General features: G+C 29.5%; 1 protein-coding gene across 1 annotated transcript in view; it reads left to right on the top strand.

Moving 5' to 3' along the window:
* Positions 1-17,991, top strand: part of LOC129957049 (MDS1 and EVI1 complex locus protein EVI1-A-like) — a 169,489-nt gene that overhangs the window by 524 nt on the left and 150,974 nt on the right. The gene's annotated exons all lie outside the window — the stretch shown is intronic.

The raw sequence follows: 17,991 nt of genomic DNA on the forward strand, positions 1-17,991 counted from the left end.
TTTCCTATCAATTAAAAATTTTGTTGGAATGAATTCAAAGATGTTTTTATAATATTTTGAACAACCAAGCGTTTGGCGAAAGATTGATAATGTATTTTATTATTCTATTTATATGATTATCAATAATAGTTTTTTATGTCATATTTTTGTTTATTACTATTATATTATTTTAAAATAAATATTCCTTTTGGAATGTATTACGAATTTCAAAATTATTAATAAATATGATGCTAAATGTAAATGAAATGAAGCAATGCCAAAATCTTTCTCCTATAGTTTTTATATCAAAATTGCCTTTCATAATCAATTTTCAAATATTGAAATGTTTTGAGAATACGTAGCTAATTGGTTTTTTTTTATTATTATTATTAATTTTAAGAATTCGAAGAAGTTATTGAAAGTATTATATAAATTTTTTATATAGTGTTTCAAAAGTGAACTTCTGATTTTTAAGTGAATTATGGCATTAAAAAGTTATTTAAAAAAGAATGGTTTAAATTTATGGTTAATATAAAAAATTGTATCTTTCACATTTATTAAATGAAAAAGAAAAAAAATCCTTCAATTTTCAGTGAAATATTTTTAATCATCTTCACGTTTTTAAAGCTTTAAACAAATCTACATTTGTCTCGCAATTTCATTAGGATGTTTAATTTCTAATTTTGTCACAATATCATAATCTTTTGATAAATTATATTTTGTTTTGAATTTTATTGTGCTTCTTAAACTTGATTTTATGTATTTCTTGTTCCGAAATTTCTTTAAGAACGTTTTTATAAGAAAGAATACTGTTGACTTTCAAATACTTTGTTGAAAAATTTAACTTTCAAATATAGTAACTTTTTTTTTTTTTTTTTTTTTTTTTTTTCATATATGTGAGTGATTATAGTAAATTTCTAAATAATATGGAATTTCCAAAAATGTTGCCAACACCAATGAGATAAATTCAGTGCTGAAACTTCTACTTTATCTTGCGTGACTACATGACGTCTAACGTATGTTTGGTCTTTCCCTTTTACCTCTTAAGCATGACAACGCTTACTGTTCGTTCGTGCAGGAGTATTGTTACTTTTTTTTATATCCTTTTTATGCTTGTACATGTTATGCTTTCACTTACTGCGTTTGCTTTTGTATGTCTTTCAACAGCAGTCTGGTTTTTTTTTTTTCAATGTATGGAACATTAAATAAGATATCCATTTGTTATTATATTTATGTGTTAAGAATTAAGTGGTAATTAGTTTCATTAATTCATTTAAGTTTCTCATAATAGCATGAAGTATCTATAATTTGTGGTTAGAAAATTTTGTAAATAATTAATGTTTTTTTTTTAATCTAAAGTTCTGCGTTTTATTTGGTCACAATTAATCATCTTTGCTGTGTGAATGGTAATCAGTAGCTAATTGAGACTAAGAAAAATTAATTTACATCATAATCATGTGAATCAAATGAATGGCATATATCATCTAACATCGAATTTCACTTTGTTTTATATATTTACATGACAGCATGCCGTTATTTCTCCTGCAGAGTACGTATTGGATTCCGAAATGAAATAGGCGCGGCACATCACGAGAGCATAAATTGATTCCATTATGAAAGCCCAAAATCATAATATTTATTTTCCTAAGTGACAAAAAAAATTATTATCGTTTGGTTATAGCGAGGTATCGTTATATTGTAATTTTTCTAAACCTTTATTATTTTTTGCATCTTTTTTTTTTTTTTGCAATTTGCATTATTTATTTATTTATTATTATTTTTTGCATCATTATGTTTCTTCTAAACTTTTTGTATTATTATTGCTTTTTGCATTATTTTTTGCATCATTTTTTTGTATGATTTTATTTTCTCTAAACCTTCTGAACCTTTTGTATTATTGTGGGGTTTTTTTTTGCATCATTTTTTCCCTCCATTTTGCATCTTTTTTTTTTTTTTTTTTCATTATTATGTTTTTTGTAAACTTTTTATATTATAATTATATTTTGTCAGTTATTATGTTTAAAGAAATGTTTGAAGAAATTTTTTCATCTACCTGTTTTATTTTTTTCAGAACAGGGTGTTTAGGAAATAGAAAAGCAGAAATTGTTATAAACAATTATAAAAGAACCATCCAAATTTTCATAAAAGTCTAATTTACTTTGGAACTCTTTTCACCTATCTAAATATTTTTTCTTATCACATTTTTGAAACTAATAATTTGTGTAATATTTTATTACTTATTTATTTATTTATTTTTGCGTGGTTATGGTGCAGGTTGGCAGCTGTCTATAAATTGCAAGTCGATCAAACGCAACACACTACAGGGCAAGCCGTTGATTCTAGGGGACCAAGTTTGGACGTAGTTTCTTGAGTGGTAGCATGTGGTACACAAAATAGAGTGAAATTAATCAAAATTTCCAATTTTTTCTTTCTTTGAGGATGTTAGCGAAGAAAAACTATTTTTATAGTACTAAAAATTCATTCATTAGCTTTTTAGTAATTTCAATTTTATCACCACTTACCTGATTTTAATAAATGAAAAAATATTTTAAAATATATTTTACAACAATATCTTATATATATTTTTAATTACTGTATTTCTTACATTATTTATTCACGCGTATTGCGATGATATTCATTAAAAAGAATTCATTCACACATTTAGTAAACACTAGCCGCCTTAGGCTACCAACTGTATTAAAATATTTGATTTTAGATATATCATTCAGATACAATTTCATGTTCATAATTCTTTCAAACTGTCTGACACTAAAGCCACGGTATTTTAATAATCTTAATTAAGATCTGTTTATTGTACACATGAACCTTTCTAACATAGACAGTGCCAAGCTGCTATAGAAAACATAAATATCTGATTCAACAATCTTTTGAATTTCGCGATATTGTAATTTCCCTTTTTTGATTTGTCATGCAAACTACACGAATTAAGCAGAAATTTTCTTTTTAACTTTCAACAATGGAAAAAAAATAATGCAATTAAATATGCGATGAAATTGTGCAAACGATTTAAATTTCAGAGCAGCAATATAATTTATTATTGGAAATTTGATAAATAAATATTTTTTAAAAATAAAATTTAGGAAAAATTCTCACGATTATTAAATTGGTATCATTAAAAAGAAAACTTTATAAATTTTGAAACGACGTCAAATTCATTTTCGTGCAATAATATTTTTTAAATCATCGCCGCAAAATTGTAATAATGATAATTAATGGTATGCGGAATTTGTGTTTGTAAATCTAATTTGTGTTTTTGATACGTTTTTCCCAATTGATTGGAGAAAAAAAAATTGACACAAAACTACACTTGTAGTCACAAAATCGCATACCGAATTTGATATATTTAATTCACTGCGTCTTTGAGTTATGCGTTTATGTTTCTGAAAGTAGAGACCGGTCAACCCCTTTTTGGTTTTGGCTCAAAATTTGATAACTGTCTAGACTATACATGTTAATTCTGTGTATCGAATTTTATGTATCGAACTCTTCGTTTTATAATTATAGTGTTGATTTATATTAAAACAACCGGACAGACAGACTTCCTCTCAAAATTTGATAGAAATATACCAATTTGGTATAAAAACTGCTTGACACATTTCGTCTGTCTAGCTAAAAGCGTTTTTGAGTTATTTTTATCTCAGACAGACAAACGAACATTTTCCAAAAATGTGTTCTTCGAACTCAAAAAGGTCTAAAGCGTGAAAATTCGTCAAAATATCGAGTTCAAATTTTTTGACGATTGCAATACTTTCTCTTTACTATGTATACGAAAGAATACAAATTTAATAAAAATTAAATTTGTATTCTTTCGTATAAATAGTAAATATACAGTACTATGTATATTTACTATGTATACGAAATTGTATATCTCTCGTATACATTTTTTATTCGGAGACAAAACTGATATGATTCAACGTGTAGAATTTTAAAATAGTATAAAAATAGTTTTTGATTAATAATATTCTTCGAAGGTATTGAGGTTAAGTTTTGATTAATTTTAAATTGAAAATCTAACTGAAATTTTGCCAAATCCTTTTTTAGTGATTAATTGCTGCTGAAGAGATAACGAGGTGCCGCAAATTTCTGTATTTATGCATATATATATATACAATAAAACTGGCTCGTATTATATAAAACGAATACTGTTTATTTCGTATTACAAACAATAAAACCTGTTTATAACGATATTATAAAGATCGGAGAAAATATTTTTCTAGATTTATCTTTATAGACGTTTTAAATATTTGCTTATCTAAATGTTTATAAATTTTGTACTTATATATATATATAATATACTAATTTTATCATTTTTGTTGATTCATTCTATATACAGATGCTAATATGAAATTTTGTTTTATATTTTAAGCTAGCCACTTTGGCGAGTATTTCGTCCGCCAAGATTTAAAATTTTTAATTAAACATTTTACGCAATTTGATTTTAATGGTTCCCTTAACAAAATATTTTTAAACAAAATATTTTAAGAAATTTTGATAGACATATAGCTTATATTATTTTAAAAGAATCGCGCCGTTCTTTTGGATGTGCTATATCCTTAATTTTCTATTTTCATTTTTATACACATAATGATATCATATGAAAAGAAATGGATGCAGTTAAAAAAAATTTCACGATTGTTTCATTATAAAGTTCAATCTTAATTGTATTTTCCTCAAATTATATATATATATATATATATATATATATATATATTGGAAACATTCCTTTATATTGAAACCTTTTCAACGTGGGAAAGTGAGCCTTCATATCCTGATAATCAACAATGAAATAAATAAATAAATAAAAGCCAGGAGAAATATTATCAGCAACAGTGCAAACCATTGGAGTTTCATTTCAACACTAAAATATGTTGTTGCAAAATATGCTTAATATATTTTTAAAAATTAATTAAAAATAGAAAAAAAATAATACGGCATCGAATGTGATAGTAAAAAGATAATTTTTGAATTTTTAAATGACGAAAATATTATTTTATGTGTTATATTTTAGGAAATTATGATGAAAAAAATATTGGCAATTTGACTCATTTTTAATTAATTAAAATTACAAAAAATTGCTCAGAATTGTGCACATTTTCATTTTCCAAAGTATATATGTGCCAAATCTGGCAATTCTAGCAGGAACGGCCTGGCTTGTAGAATATTAGTACAGATTTAGACAGAATCTTAGTAGAGACAAAGATTATTTATTTAGTTTTTTTTGTGGAGGAAAGAATTTAAAGAAAGAAATTTTGTTACAATTTTTATTAACAATAAAGGTTTACATAAGAAGCAGACCAAAAGACAAAAGCCATCCATTCATGGAAAAAAAAAAGATATTCTCTGCTAGCTTTTAAATCATTGTTGTATAACAAAGACGGAAATTTTGTTGCTTTTGTGGATATCATTGGTCCATTAATGGGAAAGTTTGCGCGCTCATCTTTTAGAATCAGCTTATGGTAGTTTTGTCAACAATGTCATTAAAGACGTCTTTGAATCGTTTTCGTTTGCTGTTCACTTCATTTTTTTTCCATAACATTTTCAATTTGTTATTATTATTAGTTTTTCACAAAATAGTTACTTCCGTTGACTGAGAAATTCCATACTTCTTAGCAACATCAGTTTATTTTAGTAATGAATTTTCGAAAACATCTGTAGCTTTTCTTCAATGTTTTACACCTCGCCAGCGTAAATTCAATACTTTCATCTCGCATTCGTGCCAATTTCCAAGAAAATAATTCTTTTCGTCAAATTGCATGCCTAAAGTAGTTTCCTTATAATCTAAGTTAATATTTTCAAATTTCTTTCGATTCTTAGACAAATAAATGAATAAATAAAATAATCCATATTAAAGTGACCATAGTTAATGACTGTATTGACATCACATAATTCAATATTGAATGCTAAATAAATATTTAACGTGATCTATATCATCACATTTAAAGAAACAAGTGAATAATTATAATGAAATATATTCAAAAGAGCTAAGGCAAATGTAGTTTCTAAAATTTTTTAATGCTAACCATTATTACATGATATTGCCAATAAATATCTCCATATCTTCACTTTTATTTAATTAATTTAGTTCAAGTTATTAAACTTTAATCTACGTGCATTTAAACAACTTCAAACTAAGCATAAAACTTTTTTTAAAAAGAATTATTCATTTAAATTTGGCAATGCAGACCATGGTAAAAATAGTCGAAATTTAGAGGGGTGAAAGTCACTTTTCAGCTCCTAACTTCTAAGCTATTGCAGCTGTTGAAATTTTTTTAGTACAATAGTTATTCAAGGACGTCAATTCACCTAATTTCATTTCCTATTCTATCTGAAATCTGAAAAAAAATATGGGAAAATGAGGATTTCACTATCACAATCATTTTCATACTCTTTCAGCTAAATGATCTATCTATGATCGTATGTAAGATTTTACTCTTCTTGCAATGTATCCCTGGGGGGGGGCGATAAAATCCAATCAGGACACACACACACGAAGTCATATGATGCGAATCATTTCAATAAGTAGTCTTCTTATAAGGAATGTATTAAACGTTTCAGGTTTGTTCTGTAGTAGCTTTTTAATGTACATTAGAAAGCCGATTTTTTTTTTTTTTTTTTTTTTTTGCAAAATTTTGAATTTTTAAAAAAATGTAATGTTTGAATAGACTTTTTTATAAAACTGTTAGAATTTTGTTTCTAAGTCTTATGTTTTAGGAAGTTATACTGACTTTTATACTTGCATTTACGCGCGTTTTAATGCTATTTTGTATCTTTAGATACTATTTTCTCAAATTCTAATCTTTGATTGAATTTTCTTACGAAAAACCTCATAAACTAAAAATCCAATGCTTATTATTTTATTTTTTTTGTCAAATTTAATATAATTTCCCAATGACTTTTGCATTCTTGGACGATAGAATAAGTAATCTATTCATTTAGAAATATTTTATAGTTGTTTTAGTGCTTCACATTGTGAGGGGAAAAAAGGTAATAATTTCATGTTATTTATCAATCGAACCTCAATGTTTAAAGAATAAATAGAAATATAGCTTATTTTTTAAATTCAGGAGCTAGGTAATATATTTCTTAAGCTATTTGCAACATTTTAAGCAAATCGTTTGATAAACCTCTAAACTAGGAGATTTTTGCTTTATACCTCTTTTTAATCCACTCCCCAAGTTTTTTTTTTTCTTCTAATTTTTAGGCAACTTTCACTACTTAACTGATATGTTTCACTTTCATAACTAATTTTTCAATTTGTTTTATGTAAACATTCAAAAATAGCTATTTTCAAATGTTTTTCAAAAAAAAAAAAAAAAAAAAAAACCGAGCATAGTCACATATTTTAAAAAGGCCAAATTAAAAAGTTGCTTGAGATTTAAAAGAAAATGCATCTAAAAGGAAATACGTTAAAACAAATAGAAATTCTTTCGGAATCAAAGAAAATATAGTTATAGGCAGTTTTACGGAAATCGTCCGATGAATGTGCGAAAAATGAAATTCAACGTGTGATCGGAGAATGAGAAACGACACTCTATTCCAGAAGAAAAACACGAAGTATAGATAGCAAAGCATAGCTAATGCGCGCACAAAAAATAGCACTTATAAAAACTCGCACCTCAGGAAAAACAGTAATAACTGTCAGAGTATTGGTAGAGAGCTCGCTCTGCGATTAACCTTAAGAAAGAGAATTCACTATACTCACTTGCTTTAATTCTCTCGCGTTTATGCAAGTTTTTGACTGGGTATACTTTGTCAATGAATCTCTAGATCTTGAGTCCTATTAGAGATATTACCGAAATTCCTGTGTTTTCTACAAATTTCATTTTTGGCACCTAGTTTGGAGGTCATTGACTTAGCTTTTATTCAAGGTCCATCAAGAATGCTTGTAAATCCTTGTTTTCCACGATGAGACTTGCACTGCAGGAAAACGAGAATACAGATTCGTAACAGCAGGCTTGTCATCATAAACAGTATCGTTATGCACATATTTCCTTATATAAACTTGAAACCAATGTTTTCATTGCGAATATAAAAGTTTAAAATACTTTTCAACTTTTAAGAAAATATCAATAGCAAATAGGCTATTCAGAGTTAATTGCTTGTCTGAGAATGCCAAAGTCTTTATGTGTTGCCATTTTATATATTGGTAGAAATGTTGCTCCTTTCTGTTGATCTTATGATCAGGCACCACAATGTCTTGATCGCAAATTCATGGTTATCGTAAGAAAACAGAAGAAAGTAAAACAAGGAGCAGCAAAATGAACTAGTAACGATTAATCAATTTTTCTGCTTAAAATAATATGCTAATGGGATCGCAGATTTAATCTATACTGCTTTAGGTTAAAATGTTAATATATCAATAACGCTTTACTAAACTAGCTGCCTTTGGGGACCAGTTGATTCGTTCAGATTATTGAATATTTAAGTCGTCAACGATTAATATTGAATGTATTTTTTTAAAAAAAATTTCATCTTGTTATTTACACAACTGAAAAACATTAATTGAATTGAACTATTTTGTTGCAAATTACTGTAGGTGCAAATTAAAAGGTGTACGTACTCTGAAATGGACGTCCTAAGTGAAAAGATTATTTCGAAGTGATTGCCCAAACAAAGCAATTATTCTTATCTGAAAATAAACATTGGCAAAAACATGTAATTGTATGTTTTGATGGGAGAATGAAATGAGTTTGAATTTCATCTTAAATAAAAAATGTTTACAGATTCAAAACCAAATAAAAAATTTATTGAAAATAAAAAAAATTAAATTAAAAAAAAACGAATTCTTTGAAAATTGATATTATTAAAAAAGTAATTCTTTGAGTTTTGAAAGAATATAAATTTTATTTTTGAAAGATAACAGTTTTGGGAGATATGGTCATCAAATTCATAGTTAGGTATTCGCGATTACCTATTTGACGGTGTCAAGCCTATTTTCGCACTTGATTAAACTTTCTATTTTACGTCTATTTCTTTTACATTTCGTTTCTTTTGAATGAATGGAGTTTTCGGCGAGCCTTCTCCAGAGCATTTCTAATAATTTTGCGGCTATATTAATTAGTAAAGCTTTAAATGAAATGCGGATGTAAACATTTTTAGTGAAACTGATTAAGAGTTCGCATTGAGATTTGTTTATTTTTGATTGTTGCCATTTAGCAATAAGTAATAATAGCGATTTCAGTGCAACGTACGTTAATTTTTTTTATATATAGATATGCTTCACAGGATTGTAAAGTACTTTTTCTGATTGGATGGATGTATATGCTGATCTTTAACTGTTTAGAGATTAGTTATTGTGTAGTGCCATCATTGCAAATGTGACGCCATTCGATTTCAGGGAAGTTCATGTACACAATAAAAGAACATATGTAAGATTATTAAATTAACATATCCTTAATGGTGTTAGTTACAGCTAAGAGTTACGATTTTGACCTTTGAATTCGACTCTATTAAGAAAATTCGTACTACAAAGAGAAATCGACAGGTAAAATAATGCTATTCAAAATATTACTTCAAAATATTTTCTTGAGGAAATCGGCTATTCTTAAGAATTAAATTGAAATTAGACATCACCGCTATTTCCAACCATACAATTTGTTGCTGGATGTGGCTGCTAAACAATAATCTTGAATATTTCTGTATTAAGAAGCCTTTTCAAGTGGAACGAATTTCTCGGTAATTCTTCTGAAAATAATCCTATAACGAAATCTTCAGGAGTTTGTGAAGACCAACTTAAGTCAATTTAATCGATTAGATTAGAACCAATTAAGTCCTGCGCTTCTAAATTAACTTTTATGTACGCAAAGGAGGTTTGATAAATTTGGTTAATTTCTGGAAGAAGGCGTCGTTATAGCTAATGCTATTCTTTCGTTTAAATGCAGTAGAACTTCACTATAACGACAATGCACCGCCGTTAAAACTGACGCCATAAGGGTCTACTTATTATAAGTGAATTATATTGCGATAAAATTCAATAAAGAGCGACAATAACAACTACAAAAAAAAAATAGCTTCTTTTACTTTTCATTACTTTCTTGTATATGAAGTTATACAAAGAGAATATTGTATCGTCCAACAATTCGAATTCGAGATTTTCACGAATTTCAACATCTTATTCCTCCCTGAGTTTGTAAAGAACATTTTTTGGCATTATGTCGATCTATGGACATGATAACTCAAACACGTTTTGATCTAGACAGATGAAATTTGGTATATGGATTTCCATAAAAATGTGTATATTTTTATCAAATTTTGAATGAAATCCATTCATGAGAAGTTTATCTGTTTAGTCTGTTCAAGTGCAGCTGATCTCGATAACTACAAAACGTAAAGAGATAGGTAGATGAAATTTGGTCATTCATTCTAATGGTTGTTTCTAATGGCGCAGACAAGCCCACTGACTTTAAAAGGCAGTGGTTTTAAGCCAAGGGTGCTTCTCTTGTTTTTCAGTAGTGCCATCTAGGGCCAAGAGTACGACTTAGCTACACATACGTCACAACCCTTTTTATGAGACGGACTTCATTCATTCATTTTTTTTTTCACTCATCCACAGATAGTAATTTATACCTGTATCAGAGAACGATCTATCCTGATCCAGTACTCCCAATGGTATTACTCTCGACATGTAGGACTTTGTGACCACAACAGATTTATGCGTGCGCCAGTCACCACACACACGGAGAGTCTTCGGCCCCGCGGGGTTCGAACTCGCAACCCAAGGGATAAAAATCCGTAGCATTCACGGTCTCTTTAATAAACTTGTCATGCCAGAGAACGCCTTACATGGTATTTGCTTGCAATAGATACGAAATATTAACTTTTGGTGTGAATTTAGTATTTTTATTGAATATATCGCGTTATCTCTTGGCGAGTTATTTGGCGATTAATCCCAGGCATGCGTTAATAGTATCCAAAAATCGAATTTGTGTTTTAGACACGTTTTTCTCAACGGATTGAAACAAAAATTTGATACAAAACTGAACTTGTCTCAAAAATCTCATGCCAAACTTGATATGATAATGATCCTTTATAAATCACTGCATTTTTGAATAATAGCGTTTATTTGTTTCTGAAAGACCGACAGACAGTCAGTCCTCAGTTGGATTTGGCTCACACTTTGACATTTGTCTACACTATAGATGGCAAATCTGTATACCGAATTTTACCTATCCAGCTCTCTTCGTTTTGTAATTATCGTGTTAACATTATCGTGTTATATTCGAACAGCCGAACAGACAGACTTTCTCTGAGCGGACAAACGGATTCCTCCTAATTCAAGGAGGTCTAAAACGTGGAGGTTGGTCCGAATCTCGATTTCGAATTTTTTTTTGGCGATTACTATGCTTCCTCTTTACTACGTATGTGAGAAAATAATAAAACGCGCTAAAGGATTGTAAAGAAAGCTATAAGGGCATTAAAGGTATTAAATGTTGGTTTAAAGAACATAAAAAATAATTATTTTAGATGGTTTCGTAGCATACATAAGAAAATAAAGATAGGAAAAGAAATTAATCGCATACATGAAATTTCATGCATCGTTTGGTAATTTGGTTTGGTAATTAAAAAAAGAAAAGTAACTTTGCTTGCCGATTTGCGGAAGGGTGAGGAGTAGTTGAACTCAAGGTTCTTAACCTCCCGGCATAAAATTTGAATGGAGAAATTTCTTGGCAATGTTGGTTAGTCAGCATGATGGTTGTGCTTAATAAATTTTATAACTCAAAGTGGAAAACCAGTTTCTTTAATTGGAGAGATCCTATAATTTGTATGCTATTTTTTTTCTTTCTTTAAAGTGGTATGTATTTCTTTAAAAAAACTTAAATGTGTTGTTTTGAAAAAAAAAAAAAAAAAAAAAACCACAAAGCATTTTATTACTTTGTTTTTATTAAATTACTTTCCATTAATGTAAATTTAAAAAAAATGTTCAAGTAGTGTAAATTGGGCGATTATCTCTTATTTCTTTAATTCTTAAAAATTAAAAAAAATAGAGAAGAAGATAAAATAAATTGTTGAATATTTTATAATTCTAATTATTTCCTACGTAGGCCCAATTTAACCTAAGGGTGTAAAGCTGGCACGAGTTTATGGGTTGAAAATATCAGGAAAAAAATGAAAGTGTATCTGTACTAAAATGAATATGTGTACGTTTCTCACTTTATCTGAGTATGAACGTTGGCGTTCTACAGCAAAACCCTTTGATTTGTAGTTACCAAATTTGACACTTATTAAATACGATAGAAATGTGCACCTTAGAGCTATTTTTTTTTTTGAAATTTAAATAAATTAAAATTTTAGTTTTAATTTTTTCATCTTTTTGCGATAACTTCCAAAAATATTATCGCACAAAATCTATTTTTACGTTATCTTAAAATTCAAAAAAAAAAAAAAAAAAAAATGTTTAATGATATCAATTTTAACAGTTGTGCAGATTCCTCCCCTAATTTCCAATAATAGAAGCCAAGAGCTGTTTCCCTGAAGTTAAAATCGCTTTTAGTGTTTCATAAAATATTTGATTGCGTGATTTTCTTCTACTGTTGAAACGAAAGAGGAAGGATTCTATTTAATATCTAAATAATAATGAATAAGTAATCGAAGATGAATAAAAAAGCAAAGGTAGCAATACTGTGAAATTTAGGAGATAGATGATCCGCGCATTTACGTTTTCAATAGCAGTATGACGTCATGGGACTGGTCTCCATTAGAAATGTGTATGCAGACAATGAACAGGACGTATATAAAACAATTAAAACATCACGGCAAATCTGACAATGTCATGAATCATAGACATGAAGTTATGTCTAAGCGATTTAACTGAATTTAAATATAATTAATAATCCTGACGATATGTATAGGAATATAAATTTAGGATTTGTATAGGAATATGAAGTAGGAATATTAACATTAAAAGAATATAAATAAAAAAAACCATACAAATAATGTATATATTATTTTCCACATTGACCTGGTTTACCGAAAAGATGTAAAGCTGACATGAAAATAATAAAATAAAATTGTTAGTAATACGACGCTGGTTTTCTTAAAGCTGGCCCTATTTGTGTCCACAGAACAGCATTCGTCTATCTATTGGCGCCATTCCAGTAGGTGCGATAGCTAAATATCTAATCTCTTTCTTCATTGCACTTTTGCAATTGCAAGAAAAAAAAAGAAGAAAGAAATTATGCCATTTGCCTTTCCATTTACTGGAAATACGTGCAAAGTATAAAGTTGAGAAGAACCCGAGTAATAAGGTCAATTAAAAACATTGGAAACAGTGTCCCTCTCTCTGCGAAATCAGAACTCCCGCTGATCCAAATATAGGTCTACACAGACCGTTATTTACCAGGTAATTAATCATTTCATTATCAGCTTCATATCAACCAGGTTCCAGTTCACTGGGACCAGCCACCACAGGAACTCATCAGGACGATCTCTGTTATCTCGGAGTGTCAGGATTTGTGAGCAACCCCCCACACGGTACTGGGGGGATGGGAGTGGTCAGGTGAATCCTCCAGGGGAAGAAGTGGCAGCATCGTCTGCCGGGCAAGGACACTCCTTGCAGAGACCGCCCCCCCCCTTTTGCCTGAAGCAGTAGTACGTGTCTCCAGTGAGACCATGGGTTGGGAGGGAGGTAAATCACTGAACTGGACTGCGCTGGGGAGGGACGCGGGTCCTGCTGGGAGGAGGGGGAGGTGGAAAGGGCATGGTGGCATGTTCATTGGGGCGCAGCGCCGTTGAAGATTCGGGGAGAGTTTTAGTGATCTATCTATCAGAATGACGTTTCGTCCCCCTTTTGCTCTCAGATCTGGAGGTTTAACCCTCTTTTAGAAGGAAGTATTGACGACTTTTTGGTGTGGGAGAGACTTCTGAGGGTGTATCGTTTGCAAAGAATGTTAAAAATCGTTTTCCATCCAATTGAGACTCAGTAGAGTAAACTTGATTGATTAAGTCACGTTTGCCGTTCGGCACTGTTTTCACAACTTCTAGTTCTTGCTCTACGATTTTATACCGAAAAACTTATTTTTCCGCCAATTTCAGAATTATTTGCGTCTCGAGAATTCACATTAAAACATCAGAGATTGATCACTAGTATTTGTTTGAAAGTCCATTCATAGTAACATGCTATTCATCGAATCCAGTGAGCCAATTTAATTTTGGAATCCTCTTATATGTACACAATTTCCTGGAAGAGAAGGGTGTGCAGTCAAAAAGTTAGACGATATTCGCCTGCCAGTTCAACAAAGGATTAATTTTATATTTAAACGGTGTATAATACTTTAAAAAATTGTGAGTTGTCTCCACAAAACTTTCTCGCATACACTGTAATAAAGCTGTTATCCCAGAAAACGTCTTGTATAGCATTGTCGTACAATAATTACGAAATATTAACCTTTGGTGTGAATTTAGCATTTTTACTGAACCTATCGTGCCATACTTGGCGAGTTATTTGGCGATTAATCCTTGATGCACGATTAATAGTATCCGAAAATCGAATTTGTGCTTTAGAGGCGTTTTTACCAACCGTCTGAAACAAAAATTTGACTGATAAAACTACACTTTTAGGGGGGGGGGGAATCACATACTAGATTTGATGTATTTAAATTATTGCTTCTATAAGTTATCCTATATACATATTTCTTAAAGTACAGACCGACAGATGATCAAACCACTGTTGAATTTTTCTTAACATTTGTTTGGTGTCTAGACTATAGATGTTAATTCTGTATACCAAATCCTATGTATCTAATTCTCTTCGCTTTGTAGTTATCGTGTTAACGTATATTCGAACATCCGGACAGACAGACTTCCAATGTACGAATTTTACTCAATATTTAATGGAAATCTGTAAATTTGGTGTAAAGACCATATACCAGATATGAACTGCCTAGCTCAAAGTACTTTTTGAGTTATGCTTGTCACAGACAGACGGACATTTTCTAAATTATTTTCAAACTTAGAGAGGTCTAAAACGTGAAAATTCATCAAAATCTCGCATTCGCATTTTTTTTTTTGACGATTACTATATTTTCTCTATTCTACTATATACCAAATTTCATCCTTCTAGTTCAAAGCGTTTTTCAGTTATAATAAATGTTACATAATTCTAAATAAGTATTTTTCGGACTCAGTGTGGTTTGTAAATTTTTGAAGATTGCAGTATTTTCTTTTTGTATATTTCGCATATGAGAAAGTGAAAAAGACTTGTCCTTCATACCTTCCATAATTCAAGGAATCCATTTCAGTCAGAGTCAAGAAGAAGAAAAAAATATGTTCCTTCGTATCTGCCATAATTCTAGGAATTCATTTCAGTCAGAGTCAAGAAGAAAAAAAAAATATGTTCCTTCGTATCTGCCATAATTCTAGGAATTCATTTCAGTTAATTAAGAAGAAAAAGATATGTTCCTTCGTATCTGCCATAATTCTAGGAATTCATTTCAGTTAATTAAGAAGAAAAAGATATGTTCCTTCGTATCTGCCATAATTCTAGGAATTCATTTCAGTCAGAGTCAAGAAGAAAAAAAAAATATGTTCCTTCGTATCTGCCATAATTCTAGGAATTCATTTCAGTTAATTAAGAAGAAAAAGACTTGTCCTTCGTACCTTCCATAATTCAAGGAATCCATTTCAGTCAGAGTCAAGAAGAAAAAAAAAAATATGTTCCTTCGTATCTGCCATAATTCTAGGAATTCATTTCAGTTAATTAAGAAGAAAAAGACTTGTCCTTCGTACCTTCCATAATTCAAGGAATCCATTTCAGTCAGAGTCAAGAAGAAAAAAAAAAATATGTTCCTTCGTATCTGCCATAATTCTAGGAATTCATTTCAGTTAATTAAGAAGAAAAAGATATGTTCCTTCGTATCTGCCATAATTCAAGGAATCCATTTCAGTCAGAGTCAAGAAGAAAAAAAAAATATGTTCCTTCGTATCTGCCATAATTCTAGGAATTCATTTCAGTTAATTAAGAAGAAAAAGATATGTTCCTTCGTATCTGCCATAATTCTAGGAATTCATTTCAGTCAGAGTCAAGAAGAAAAAAAAAAAAAATATGTTCCTTCGTATCTGCCATAATTCTAGGAATTCATTTATAAGAAGACAAAGTTCTCAAATTCTACATGATCCAAAGCCAGAAAGATATGTTTTAGACTTTAGGTTACTCTCGATTATCTGCGGTAGTTAATGTTAAAGCGTTATAAAAAGTTTAATTACAAGTTAAAAAAAAAAAGAGAAATGTTTTAAAACAAATAACAAAGCAGCTGACCGGTTTTTAAAAAAAAAAAATAAGAAAGCAACAAATGTACAAAAGTACAGAAATTTATTGTTTATTACGTCATAATTGCATGTGTGGGTCCTCCATTACAAATAAAAATGCGTTCAAAATAATTTTCCTATTAATATGTGTCATATTTCGATCATTTTTAGTAGATTATCTTCGGAATTCTCTTACCCGAGGTTGCCGTTCCACCTATTACTGAGTCACGAATTTACTACGTGAAAATTTGTAACGGTTGTAATATTTTTTTCATCTTAACGACAGGTAAATATCATATTCCCAGAAAAATATGAAAATAAATATAATTTTTGTAGGTAAAAAAACTGTAATTAGGTTTAAAAAAAGGTAAAAAAATTAGGTAAAAAAAAACAACTGTAATTATAACATTTTCACTGTGTTCGTCGAGTTTAAATCATGCATCAAATTAACGTATTGAAATTTATGATTAAACATTTCATAGAATTTTAAATCAGTAAAAGAATGACAAATTATCTTTTAATCGTTATATGGAATTTTAGTTAAATCAGTACTACTACGTATTTCCATTCTCTACTTTATAATCATTCTTTATTATTTTATCGTCTATGTTTCCATTCTTTACCATGTACTCATAGATGATGCCATGTGGCTACATAATTGAGAAAACATGAAATTGAAGCAGAAAAACTATCTTCGCCCTGCTGTAGCATCCGGGGCAAACTGAATGAGCTTCGTCATCGCGACAGCATTCTGACACGAACTTTGCTTTAAGTCCTAATGAATATCACCGGCAACAATACAGCTCCTCCACTCATCAGTATGGAGGTAGCAAATTTCCACACAATTACTTCATCCACCAAGGAGGTGAGAATCAATCATCCTACTGGAATCTTCTCACCCTCGTTTCTTCAATACCTCTTCTGAAGAAACTGCAAATTAGAATTATATTCGTATCAGTATATCAACTGTAAGTCTCAGGGCAAGTGCGAGAATCAATACCCCTCAAGTTCAACCACCCAGTTTTATAACGATAAGAAAAAATTGGTTACCGGCTGAATCAAGTACAATATTTATAAAAATTCGCTTGCTTTTTTTTAATTAATTAAAAAATTCTAAACATTACTCCAACGTAGGTGCAGATTTTCATCCTCCAAAATATATTTGTGCTAAATTTTGTTGCTTTAGATCTAACGATACTTCTTGCAAACCGACAAAACAGACACACATATTTTTATTATTAGTGGTAGTAGTAATAGAGATAATTTAAAAACACACAAATATACACACACTTTTCTTATTATTAGTAGAAATAGAGATAATTTTAAAACATGCAAATATAAACGCATTTATCTTATTATTAGTCGAAATACAGATAATTTTAAAACATGCAAATATACACGCATTTATCTTATTATTAGTAAAAATAGAGATAATTTAAAAACATGCAAATATACGCACACTTATCTTATTATTAGTAGCAATAGAGATAATTTAAAAACATGCAAATATACGCGCATTTATCTTATTATTAGTAGAAATAGAGATAATTTAAAAACATGCAAATATACGCGCATTTATCTCATTATTAGTAGAAATAGAGATAATTTTAAAACATGCAAATATAGACGCATTTATCTTATTATTAGTAGAAATAGTGATAATTTCAAAACATGCCAATATGCACAGACTTATCTTATTATTAGTATAAATAGAGGTAATTTAAAAACATAAATATACACACATTTATC

The sequence above is a fragment of the Argiope bruennichi genome, chromosome 11, assembly GCF_947563725.1.
Source record: "Argiope bruennichi chromosome 11, qqArgBrue1.1, whole genome shotgun sequence".
Classification (NCBI taxonomy): domain Eukaryota; kingdom Metazoa; phylum Arthropoda; class Arachnida; order Araneae; family Araneidae; genus Argiope; species Argiope bruennichi.